The sequence below is a fragment of the Rattus rattus genome, chromosome 5 (genome assembly GCF_011064425.1).
Source record: "Rattus rattus isolate New Zealand chromosome 5, Rrattus_CSIRO_v1, whole genome shotgun sequence".
In the NCBI taxonomy this organism is placed as follows: domain Eukaryota; kingdom Metazoa; phylum Chordata; class Mammalia; order Rodentia; family Muridae; genus Rattus; species Rattus rattus.
In genome coordinates, this window is record NC_046158.1 from 53,848,580 (window position 1) to 53,861,752 (window position 13,173).

Below are 13,173 nucleotides of genomic sequence, written 5' to 3' on the forward strand. Positions count from 1 at the left end.
TACCCATAGCATTGAGGGTGGGCAGGGCTCTTTTGAAGTTAGAGTAGGCCATGGTCTGTTAGAAAGGGGATAGGGACTCACTTTCAAATAATTAAACCCCCAAAATAGTTTTTTTTTCATTTCCTTTCCTTTCCCCCAAGACAAGGTTTTACTCTACAACCCAGGCTGACCTCTAAATCAAAATTCTCCTGTCTCAGCCTCCCAGGAACTAGGAGGACGGATGTGGATCACAGCATCTAGCTTGATGAATACTTTTAGTGCTGTGTTGTGAAGAAATGAACTTGCCAGAGAGGGGTCTGTGGCTTGAGGGGAAGGCCTGCCTTTGTGTTTCAGGGTCAGAGGGTACCTGGTGTCTGTGATAGTACCGTCCGGAGCAGTGGGTCTACTCTTGAAAGGCAAATTGGAGACGACCCCTGGGTCTTATCAGGAGATTAACGAGCTCACTTGACGATCTCGGTTCACGTCTGTTATCTCTACAGCACTGCCTAGTATTTATTCAGGTTTCGTCAGGAAGCTGAGCTTGCTTCTAGACAATGGACTACTGGACTTTGTCCTCACTGAGAGTATTCGCTGTGTCACCTGAAGGGTTCTACTCAAGACTCTGGGCAGCGTGCAGGTGTGAATCAGCAATGCGAACACTGGGGAGGTCAGCGGTCACGTCTTCGCAGTCGGCTAAGACGGAGCTGAGGCAGTAAAGGCCAAAATGGCTGTCCATCCAAGCCTCCTCATCCAGAGAGCTGTGAGGAGGCATCTTTCTGAGGGTCACTTGGACATTCTGTGGAAACGCCCTGTGTGATTGTCCTTGTTCTTTTCCAGGTTCTTACTGGGAAGCCAATAAAAGAAGACAGTTAAGGCACCAGCAGTGCCAACGGGGCTGACAAACTGCAGCAAAAGGACAGAGGCCAGGCCACTGAGAAGCAGTTGTAATGGTACAGCCAAGCTAGAAGACTCTGACACGAGGCAAAGGTGAGTGTGAAGAACACACACGTCCAGCAAATGCAGGGTGGGTCAGGCAGTCTGAATAACACCAACAGTAACGGCGCGTCACCACGCCATAGCGAGGGGCTTCTTTATAACCTCTTGTGTATCCGATCTTAAAATAGTGCATCAAAATCCAACGTGTAGTCATCTCAGGAAAAAGTTCCCTTTGGCTTTCTTCTAAAGGAAAGGACATACATGTTCAAAAGTGTTGGTTAACTTTTATATTTCTATCTACAATATTATGGGGAAGCAAGACACTACCCTTCACTTCTTGAGTGTCAGCTTCCAGACCTCAGTATAAACATGGCTGCAGTGTTACCTATGGTTTCCTTATATGGTTGCATGCAGATAGCACTGTATGAGCACACGTACATTTCTGGTTTTTGTTTTGTTTTGTTTTGTAAAGAGACTTGGTTCTGCTTTTGCCCATGAGACTAAAACGACGAGTCCAGAGCCAGCCGCCATTTGATATATTAGGCCGTGTGAGTTTGACCTTCAACCTTTGGACACCCCCCTCCCCCGCGCCGTCCATATCCACAGCACGCTGCCTTCCCCGTGTGGAAGGCTGTGGTGCTAGTGCTTGCCCTTGGGGGAGGTTTGCATGCTGCATACCCTCCACTCGCACTTTCTTATTCTGGGTGCAGGCAGCAGCTATGGTAGCAATGATGATGATGATGTAGACATTTGTGATCTGCAGAGCGTTAACATGGATTATAATACCGCTCTGCTAGTTCCTTCTTGGGAGCTTAGGATCCAAAGCTAGGAATAGTGTAATCATATAATGTGAGGAGCTTTCTGCTCATAGGCACATCAGTTCAAATGACAGCTTGCAAACTAATAGGACGCAGGTCAATTTTTAGACCATGATTTCATATATAATTTTTTTTTTAAAAAATCAGTTTACTACATATAATAACCACTTCCCGTAAAAAGTCAGAAAACCTCTATTAGAAAAATGCACAATGTGATCTCGTTACCACCCTAATGATTACTATCGGATAGTCTTTAGCCTTCCATCAATATTTAATCAACTAGTTCTACAGATCGATGGTACCTGCCAGGCATTTACTTGAAAGCCAGGCTGTTTAAGAGCTCTGCATTTTTTCTCTTTCTTCGCGTGAGCTCACGTCTGTGAACTTCAACACAGCTGATTGTCTTTTTTCTCTGCCATTATTTTAATGTTTGCTATTTTATATCAAACATGAGCTTTGAGAAGAATACCCTTAGGGACTTACTAAATTTACCTGGAGAAAAGAAAGCCAAGGTACGATGGCCCACTGATCTGGAGAGATGATTAGCCCAGGGATGCAGCCTCAGTTGTTTTATTTACACACGGTGTTGGCATCTTTTTGTTTGTCTTTGTTTTTGATTTTTTTGAGATGCGGTTTCTCTGGGTAGCCCTGGCTGACCTGGAATTTACTCTGTGGACCAGGCTGTCCTTGAATTCAGAGATGCGCCTGCCTCTGCCTACCACTTGCTGAGATTAAAGGTGTATGACCCAACCACCAGCTCAGTGTTGTCATCTTAAAGTTGGGTATTTTATGACGTAAGAGTTCCATTATTGGATTTAATTGTCACGCTACCAGGATGTAGAAGCAACTCATTGATCTAATTCTTCTTTGAATGACTTCTGTAGGGAGTGAGAGTCCATTTTCTAGCTGGCACATCTGGGCTTAGGGGTGATTCAGTGAGCAATTTGCTGTGCCCTTTATCTGTACAACAATGTAACAGTGAGAGATATTGCCACCAGAATGCACAGTGTGATGCATTTAGTCAAGACTTGCCCCCCAACTTGATCAATATCCTGTTGAAAATTGAAATTCATTCAGCAATACTTCTGTTAATTCGAATTGGTCTCAACTGTGGGTCTTTGCTGTGGAATCCTTTTACTGTGAGTCATTGTGGGCAGAGCACTTCCCTGCCCACATTAGCTAAACGCAGAGGTGGAAGACTGAGGTGCTCTCAAAGCAAGGCTGAAAGAAAGAAAGAAAGAAAGAAAGAAAGAAAGAAAGAAAGAAAGAAAGAAAGGAAGGAAGGAAGGAAGGAAGGAAGGAAGAGAGAAGAAGGAGGGAAAGAAGGGAGGAAGGAAGAAAGGGAGGGAGGGAGGAGGGAGGAGGGAGAAGGGAAGAGGGAGGAAGGGAGGATAGATATAGATAGATAGATAGATAGATAGATAGATAGATAGATAGATAGATAGATAGATAGATAGATAGAAGTTTCTCCATGACTCATTTTGATTCTGTCTCTTAAACCGATTTTAGAACTAGGCTGTTCATTTTCAAATATTGACACAATAAGGGAAGAATAGGACTATACTTTTGAATGTAGCTTGGGGTCAGGGTGCTAGCCCATTTCTTAAGTCAGTGTGTCTACTAGAACTCGACTGCATGCACAAGCGAAATGCCTGCGAGTTCTCTTAACTATCAGGTTTAGATTTATGGAGATAAGGTACTTGGGTGTTTGTTTCCACATGTTGGCTGAACAGCGACTTAACTAGACAAGGAACAGACTCTGTCAGGGGAGACTCAGGCCTGGGGAGATGATTCAGTTGGTAAGGTAGGTGTTGTATAAGTAGAGGGACCTGGGTTCAGATACCCAGCAATGCATGTAGAAACTGGCTCTTCACATCTGGATCCTAGCTCTGGAGAGGCAGCGCCTGGACAAGCAGTGATCTCTGGCTCAGTGAGAGGCCTGTCTCAAAGGTTCACGTTTTGTTTTTTTTTTTGTTTTTGTTTTGTTTTTTTTTTTTTCCGGAGCTGGGGACCGAACCCAGGGCCTTGGGCTTCCTAGGCAAGCGCTCTACCACTGAGCTAAATCCCCAACCCCAGGTTCACGTTTTTTAACAGAGAAACAAAACTTAATTCATTTGATTTTTTTTATTCATTTGATTAATTAGTCTCTTGACTTTTCTTTAGGATACCCCTCTCCCCTTTTTTCAAGCCCTTCTCTTATTAAAGAAGCTGAACTACCTGGACAATAGAATGTTCCAGGTACCGAATTCAGCTGTTGTAACTTTTTACTCTGTAATCTAAATTTATTACAACTCGGACGTGAGATCTTGGTTGGATTCAGAGACGGGAGCTCTGCCTCTCCCATGGCGTATGCCTCGGGTCACGCCTCCTGGGAGGTGCGTAGGGCTGGGCTGACGCTGCAGCTTCAGGGAGAATATCCCGGCCTGCCACTGTGATCAGGTTTTGTCAACCTACAGATTTTACTTACCGAGATTTTTTTTGCCTGAATACATCATTCCATTAGCACTGGTAAAAGTGGTGACTCTTCCTTCCCACTTAGCATTTCTTCCATACCTACTTTTGGGATTCATTAACAAAACCCTTCTCTCCTGGCTAATGGTTGCTGACCCTGAAGTAGTGTATTAAGGAACAACAGGATAGGGACTTCGATTTTTTTCCCTTATAACTGACAATTTCAAAATTGCATCAGTTTCTTCCAAGGTAAGAAATGGATGATTTTTTTTTTTTTACTAAAAAATGGTTTTTGGTTTTTTTGTTTTGTTTTGTTTTTGCATTTTTAGGGAGAGTTCTTTCTTTTCAAAAGCGTAATAGCAAATTAACGGATTTTTGGTATTGTTATATCGATATATATCAATACATATTTGATCTGTCGAAGTGTTTGCTGTTAGTGATGACCTCCGTTGATGATGCTTTGTTCTTTGGCGCTCTTCAGGTTGGCTCCCACGTGTATGGATGCAAACAGGAGCCTGTTACACCAAGCCACACTGAACTCTCTCATGCACAGCACACTCAGCACAAACCAGTCCCAGCCCACAGCGAGTCCAGAGCATCCCGGAAACACACTTGATAGCTTAGCTTCCTTGGCTTTATTTTTTGTTGCCTCAACTTCTCTTGAGTGTGTGCACTCACTGTTCCTAGGAACCTTGGTTCCCCACTCCAATAGAGGGATCAGAGGAGAGCCTTACCTAATCTGTGCTAATACTTAGGCTGAGCCCAGAGTGTTTCTTTCCCTGTTCTAACCGTACCTAGGCCAAGGCCTGAAAGTTTCTGGTCTCTGTACAACGAATCTTCCAAGCCGACAAATTCAATCTGACTTCTCTCAGCTTCTGACTGAATTTCTCTGCTTAGCCTCATGCTAGCTTTAGTAATCATTTCTAACCTGGCTTCTTCTCATTCTCTGGTTCATTCTGTCTTTGCATGTGTCTACCTTGTTCTTCTGCAATCTGTCTCTGTAAAACTGTCACGGTAAAACTGCCACACACAAACACAAGCCACTCCACACATCTCCCTTCCCCTGTCCCCCCTCTCTCTCATCACCTCTTTTTCCTGTACTGTTCTTGTGTGCGTTGGACATGTCTGATCTCTGACTCATTCTGTCAAATTTTTCTCTGATTCATCACTTTGGCCACTAGCAAATGCATACATTAAAATTAAGAATTTGTATGGGTTTTCTTGAGTGAGTATTGTGGAATTTTAATACATTTTAATTATATATTTCTTTCCATTGTATAGTATTTGGTTCAAAATAATATGAAATAATTAGCTTATTTTTGTTATATAAAACAGTTACAAATTAATAATCTTAGCCTTAAGTGACTAATCATTGCTCTCCTTTTTTGTAGAGGAAGAAGTTTATTGTAAGAGTAGTTTTTTTTTTTAAACATTTGTTAGCATTATGAGTGCTTTCAAATTTATATATGGAGTCAGGAGATGAATTTTCCCTTCAACCCCCTTTTGGTGTTAATATTGAACGTGTTTTTGGCACTGAGAGTTATTCTATTAAATCTTTAGTTTGACAGAGAATTTTAGGTGTTTAAACTCACTGCATCCTAACCTGGGGATGTTCCAGGAGGGACAGCAGGCTCCTTGGACTCTTGGGATCAGCTTGTGCCATATTGGATGCATTTGTTAGTGTCCACTCACCCTCATGGGTCAGCTCCAAAGCGAAGAAAGAGTCATTCTCCAAGTGTAGTAAAGAATTATAAACTGTCCCACGTTCACCCCCATGTTTGTTTTCAACTGATAAATCAATAATTTAGTTGGTTTTTCTGGAATGATTATCTCTCCTTTGGATCAGTCAGGTGATCAAGAGTTTTGATTCCTAGACACATTTTATCCCGTTTGATGGTGGGAAAATACAGGATTCACAGAAAGCACAGGGAAAGTAGTCCTTGTTTCATGCTCTTTTCATTCTTTCTCCAACCTGGCAGTTCATTCCTTGACCTTTCCTCTCAGAGGCCGGCAGTGGGAGTGAGGAGAGGGGTCGATGCCTCATTCACCCGCCGCCTTGTCATCGTTTAATTGGCCTTCTCATGTTCCCTTGTTCTGAATCACAGCAGTGTCCGATATTTGCAGATCTTTTTTAATACACTTTTTTACAGAGAATGATTCATGTTTTAATTATTCTAATTTGGAGCGTTATTTAAACTTTATGTCATTGACTTGGCGTATCGAATGAGTAACCAGGAAATACTGTTCGAGTGAACCAACACAGAAGCACAGGCTGACTGAAAGAGAGGGCGTTCAGTGCAGCCGTTCTAAGTGGCGCTCCTGTGAGCGATGACGCTGTGACTAACACGCAGGCTTCCTGCGGTTCCGCTGTGTACGACTGGTAACAGAAGGTTAGACTGTGAGAACTGCGAGTCATCTCAATGGATGCATCTTTTATTATGCATCCCCTAGTACACACACACACACACACACACACACACACACGCGCGCGCACACACACACACACACACACACACACACACACACCACGATTTACTCATCCTTGTAAGCATCCATTCTTTCTTTCATTTTTACCAAAGATTACCGAGTATTTCAAGCACTGTTCTGGATCCGGGGGCTGTGACAGAAGCATCGAGAGGACAAGAATTGAAGCTACTGAGGGTAGACAGTAAGCTGGCGCCCCGGGGCGTAACCACTGAGTCAGGTGCTGTGGGGGAGGTGAAAACAGTACTGAGCTAGAACATGGCAGGTGCTGTGCGCATTCAGAGCTCGTGTTAGAACTGAGAGCTAGACGGCACTTTGCTGACTAAATATTCATACTTCTGAAATTGGGAAGCGTGGTAGAGTTTTTACTTCGACAGTAACCTGCAGGCGTGGCGTTTGAGTTTATTTCAGTTTCTGAAGACCTGGTGAAAGCTGGAGCATGTCCTGGGAGACGGGTACGTGGAATGTTCTGGAATGCTCTTGAAGCTTTCCTGCAAATCCAAAGTTGCTCCAAAATAAAACACTTAAAAAGAAAAATTCAAGCGAAGAGATGCCAAATTTTTATATCAAATCAAGTCGAGTGTACCTCAGGTTTACATACATGAAGAAGCCACATGTACACCGGAAGGTTGAGGAGAGGATGGTGGTGGATGTTGGGAACTTGTTATTATTGATTTCTAGATTTGGGTCCCATTGTTCACTAGAGAGAGTCTATTTCCTTTTTTTAATGATCTATTTATTGTTTTTTAAGTATGTATGTCAATATATATGTGTACATGTGTATATGTATGTGTGTATGTACGTGCATATGTATGTATGTATACTATATGTATGCAGTGTCTGAGGTGATCTGGCTGCTGGGAATTGAACTCTATCAGCAAGTTGGGGGTTTTACCCCCTTTTGCACAGACATTTGTTTTGTTTTGTTTTTTGAGACAGTTTCTCTTTCTGGCTGCCCTGGAACTCTCTAGTCAGACCAGGATGGACTCAAACTCAAAAACCTACCTGCCTCTGCTTCCTGAGTGCTGGGATTAAAGGTGTGTGCCACCATTCCCAGCTAGAACATCCTTTTCTCAACAATTTAACCCCCCCCTTTTTTTTCCAATTTCACTTTATTTTATTCACATAATTTAACGAGTACATTTTCAAAACTTTCCCATGAATATGGTTCTTATGGTTGGTTGTAAGAACTTGCTGCACCCTTAGATATAAAGTGTAAAGACGCCCACCCCATCAGGGCCAGCTCTGCTGTGCAGCCCAGGCAAGGTGCAGGGCTGTTCTCCAGAGAGCTGCAGCCTTTGAGGGGCTGGGCCAGCTCTCCTGCTTTCATGACCTCAGGGACAGCTCTTCTGTCTGTGGGAAATAATAATGAAGTCTTCAAGGAAAAAAAAAAAGAATTACCAGCATTCACCTAGACATCATGGCCAAGATTTCCTGATTTAGTTTGTATTTTCCTTAATTTTTTTCCTGTTGTCTACACTGGGTTGGAATAAATGTATTGGTTTATTCCAGGAATATTCTTACCTCACAAAATTTTAAACTAATCAAAAGACAAACAGGTTTTGGAACTAAGCATCTTTGAACAGGTATATTTTCGGATGTTATTTCAAAGGCAGAGGTAAAGCAAGGGGAGCAGTGTTTATGTTCCATTCAAATAATAATGCATGTCATTCTCTCCTTCCACCATGTATGTCAGAGGTCAAACCAGATTGTCAGGCTTGGGCCCAGGTGCTCTTACCCACTGAGGCTTCTCTCTGGTGTCCAGTTCATGTATTTTTCTAAGCACAGTTGTGGTGTGTGTGTGTGTGTGTGTGTGTGTGTGTGTGTGTGTGTGTGTGTGTGTGTGTTTTATTTTTAAATACTATGTTGGAGAAGATAGAAAAATCTGATATTGGCAGGAAAAATTAAAACCGTAACCCGTTCCATAAGTGAATCACTCGCCGTCACCCGGCTGCGCCCCATCCTCAGAGGTTCTTATTCATGAGCCTGGATGAGCTGAGGAACTTGCATCGCTGGGGTGTGCTCGGTCGGGTACCATATTTGTCCTGTGCTGCAGACGCTTTGTGGCAGGCACACGTGCTGTTTCCCGAACTTTGGGGTTTGAGGGAAAGTAGCCCTTTCATCCCGATTCAGCATCAAGTGACATTTCAAACTGTCCCTGAGCTGCTTCTGTCACTGTCTCTGTGACAGGATATTCTCATGGCCGAATCGTGCTCTTACCACTTTAAAACATGTATTTCAATTTTTCAATTGATCAAATAAATAAAATATACTTCCAGCTCCCAAATTCTGTGGCTATTGTCTAGTCTTCTGGCTCCTAGGGGATTTTAACTTGAGGAAAAATTCATTCCCCTTCTGCACTGTCAAAGGAAACCTATAGATTTATTGTAATTTCCTTAAAGCTCCAATGGCAATTGTCTCAAAAATAGAAAAAGAAAACCCTAAGATTTAGGCAGAAGCACAGAGGACTTTGGATTGCAAAGATAATCCCTAGCTAAAACAAAACAAACCGAAATGAAAAGGACGCAAGAGTCCGACTCGCTGATTTTAAGCCAGATTACAGAGATGTAATAGCAGAAATAGCATAGTCTTGGCACAAAGCAAGACACTTAGATTAATAGAATAGGATAAAAGACTCGGAGTTGGGCCTACACAATAATAACCACCTATTTTTTTCTTTTACAAAGATGCCCTAAACAGATAGCCTCTCTGTGGTGGTAATGGCCCCCATAGGCCCATGAATACTTGGTCTCCAGTTGATGGAACTATTTGGGAAGGATTGGGATTTATGACCACACTGGAGTTGGTGTGTCACTAGGGGCAGGCCTTCGAGGTTTTAAAATACTACACCATTGCTAGTTCCTGCCCCCTGGTGCTTTTGGATCAGATGTGAGCTCCCAGCTGCTACGCCAGCACCATCCTGCATCCCTGTTGTCTTGCTCCACACCATGATGGTTTGGGACTCACCCTCTGAAACTGTGAGCCCCAAATAAAGTCTTTCCTTTTTAAATTGTCTTGATCATGGCACTTATTCACAGCAATAAAAAAAAGTAACCGAGACATTCTTCAACAAATGGAGAGCTGTGTGAGCAAAAATGAGCTGGACCTATATCTTCCATCAAATATATAAATATCAATTCAGAATGAATCAGAGCTGACAGTTCTGTGGGGGGAAAACACTTGAAGATGAAGGCCCAGGGAAGGTTTTCTTGGAAAGGATTACAGAAGCTCAGGAAATAAAGCCAGGATATGCATGGAATTAAAGCAGGTCTACACAGCAAAGGAAACGATCAATCAACAGAAGAGACAGCTTTCAGGATGGAAGAAAATGCTATCTTTACATTAGACAGAGGATGATTACATAGACTGAAAGAACTGAAAAACCAAACACTAAAAAATCCAAACAACCCGACCTATAAATGGGCCAATGAAACAACAGCTCTTAAGAGGTTAAGTACAGATGGCCATAAATATATGGATGTTCAACAGCCATAGCCATCAGGGAGATGCAAATTAGAACTCCTTTAAAATTCCATTTCAACCCAGTTAGAATGACTGCCAGCCACAAAACAAACAGCAACAAATGCTGGCAAAGATGTGGGCTCCCTTGTAAACTACTGGTGGGAATGTGAGTTGTGCAGCCACTGCAGAGCTCAGTGTGCAGGTTCTTCCCTAGAGTACAAGTAGGGCTAACACATAACCAGCACACACCCAAAGGAATCTAGGCCATGCTGTGAAGAGACACCATGACCAAGAAAGCACGCATAGAGGAAGACATTTAATTGGGGCTGGCTTCCAGTTTTAGAGGTTCAGCCCATGATCATCCATGCAGGAAGCATGGCAGCATCCAGGCAGACACGGTGCTGGAGAAGGAGGTGAGAGTTCTCCATCTTGATCCATGGGCAGCAGAGGGGACCGTGTTCCACACTGGGTGGAGCTTGAGCATATATAAGACCTCAAACTCTGCCTCCGCAGTGACACACTTCTCCAACAGAAGCACACCTCTACTCCCAGTAAGGCTACTCCCTATGGGGCAAGCATTCAAACACATGAGTCTATGGGGGGCACACCTATTCGAACCTCATACCTCACAGGCGCCTACATACCATGCTTATTGTAGCAATCATGACAACTAAGTCATGGAATCAGCCCGGGTGTCTATCAGTAGATGAGCACATAAAGAAAGTGAGGTCCACAGTGCAGTTATAGTCAGCCGTAAAGAAGAGTGAAATCATGCTTTCTTCTAGGAGCTAGCTTTGACTGGAGGTCATCATTCTCACTGAAATAAATCAGATATATATGTGTGTGTATATATACATATACATATATATATACATACACACACACACACACACACACACACACACACACACACACACACACGAGAGAGAGAGAGAGATATAGTACTTGTAGGCTTAGGATTCCAGCAATTGCAGAGGCAGAATGATCACAAGCCCACGACAGCCAGGGATGTATACTAAGACCCCATTTCAAATAACAAGGACAACAACAAAAGAAGAACAAAGAATAAGAAGACACATCTTCCATGTTTCCTCTCATTTGTAATTCCCTACAGTTCTTCATAGGTACCATTCATGAGCACGTATATACGTGAGGCCTCACAATGAGAATGCAGAAGGGAGGCTTGGCAGTGGAGAGAGTGAGGCGGGACTTTGAAAGCGGGCAACAGGAAGTGCATCAGTATCCGCAGGGCACGTACCATACTGTAGGATGCCCAGCACTGTGATGATTATACACCAATAAAAATAGTTTAAAACTTTTAAAACCTCACTATTATTTGTAATTAGTTTCAAAATGAAGTCAATTCTCTTTGTAGCTTGCCAGCGTCTCTGCGGCATCTGTGTAGAATATGCCTTTTAACTACTTCACTGCTTCTCTTTCCCACAAAATCTCTTCAGTTCAGCCAGGCACGGAGTTCTCTGGACTGCTCAGCATCGTCCTGGAGATGCAGGATCACGTCATGCCCCACTGGCAGAGGCAGGCAGGAGATTGAGCCTTTTAGGATTTAGTTCGTTTGAATGATAGCTTACTATAGGGCCAGCATTGTGCCAACCTCATTCACACATAACCAAACTACCAGAGCTCCATTCTTTTCCTCTTTGGTGATATCTCAAGTTTTGATCATAAAATAACCTTTAAGGTTTTCGTTTTGTTTTGTTTGGGGGACATTTGTTTGTCTGGTTTGGTTTTCATGTTTCTGAGACAGTCTCATTAGATAATCCCAGGCTCACTCAGTCACTACTGTAGCCTAGGCTAGTTTCAAACTAGCAACAGTTCTACCTCAGCCTCCCAAGTGCTAGGATTACAGGTGAGTACCATCAGACTCAGCTTAAAATAACCACAATTAATGTGGTATTTGATCGTTCTTTTGTCTTTTATTGATGTTTAGATCATATTTCTAATGCAAGTTGGGATTACTTTCATAATCCATGAGGTTTTTTTAAATGTAGAAATAAAATGGCAGTGCAAGATATATGGACAGTATAGTGCCATGCAGACTGCACCCCACCATGAATAATTTCAGGGGTACCTCTAAAGCCTGAGTTGAGGGGATCACACAGTAGTAACTCAGCACTAAGTAGGCACAAAGGTTACCATTCCCTCAGTTAAATGAGTTCATGAGGCTGAGAGATGCGGGCCCTTGTAGTAGACCTCATATGCCAGCCCTATATCCCTGACCAAACAGTAGAGAACGGTAATCAAAAACGAACATTCATGCTGACTCCCCAACTTAGCACTGGAGACGCCATGACATGTGCATAACAATCAGCACAAATCTTGTCATTCTAGAAGGGTGGCAGTTTCTCAGAATCCTGACCACGAAATGTCTGTGATTAAGCAAGATGACGGGCAGCAAATTAGCAGGTGGCAGGTGCCACAGTTCCATTCAGCCGGGCTAATCTATCAGCCTGATGCTGTCATGTGTTCCTGGTTCCTCGTGGGTAACTCAGCACGAGAAAGGATAAAACCTAATAATGCCCTGAGGCCCCTTGGGTTCCATTAGTAGCCTGGCAGCTCTTTTTTTAGGAGTTTTCTCTTGGGAAGGTTGAACTCTGTAGTCTTTTTTCTCCAATGACTTCTGAACAGATATGGAACCGGAGTTATAATTCAGTTGAGCCGTTTCGAGCCATCCTCAAGCTGATGCAGTAATATGGAGGAATTGACGTGAGAGTGGTTATCTGCAGACAGCTTGTGTGCACAGTCAACTGTGCTTAATGGGTTTAATGGAGGAGCTGGAATCTAACTGACGTACGTGATAAGCTCAGTGCACATCCTGGGTGGTGTTCGTGGCTCATGACGTATAGCCACGGTGACAAAAATCATATTGCCTCTTCCCTCAGGGGTCAGATAAACAGAGAGCAGAACATGCGTGGGGACATGTGGAAATGGGGACAGGACGCAGGCAAGTCTAATAGGAAAGATTGCATGATGATGAAACCTGGCTACAAAGCCGTGTGAAATAGTACCTGTGTGGTATAAGGGA

The 13,173-nt window shown here is 43.1% G+C and overlaps 1 protein-coding gene across 1 annotated transcript in view; it reads left to right on the forward strand.

Moving 5' to 3' along the window:
• Window positions 1-389: 389 nt before the first annotated feature.
• Osbpl6 (oxysterol binding protein like 6) overlaps window positions 390-13,173 on the forward strand; it is a 96,565-nt gene continuing 83,781 nt past the window's right edge. Inside the window, exon 1 of the mRNA XM_032903529.1 lies at window positions 390-966. The gene's annotated coding sequence lies outside the window, so the exon portion shown is untranslated. The remainder of the gene's footprint in view (window positions 967-13,173) is intronic.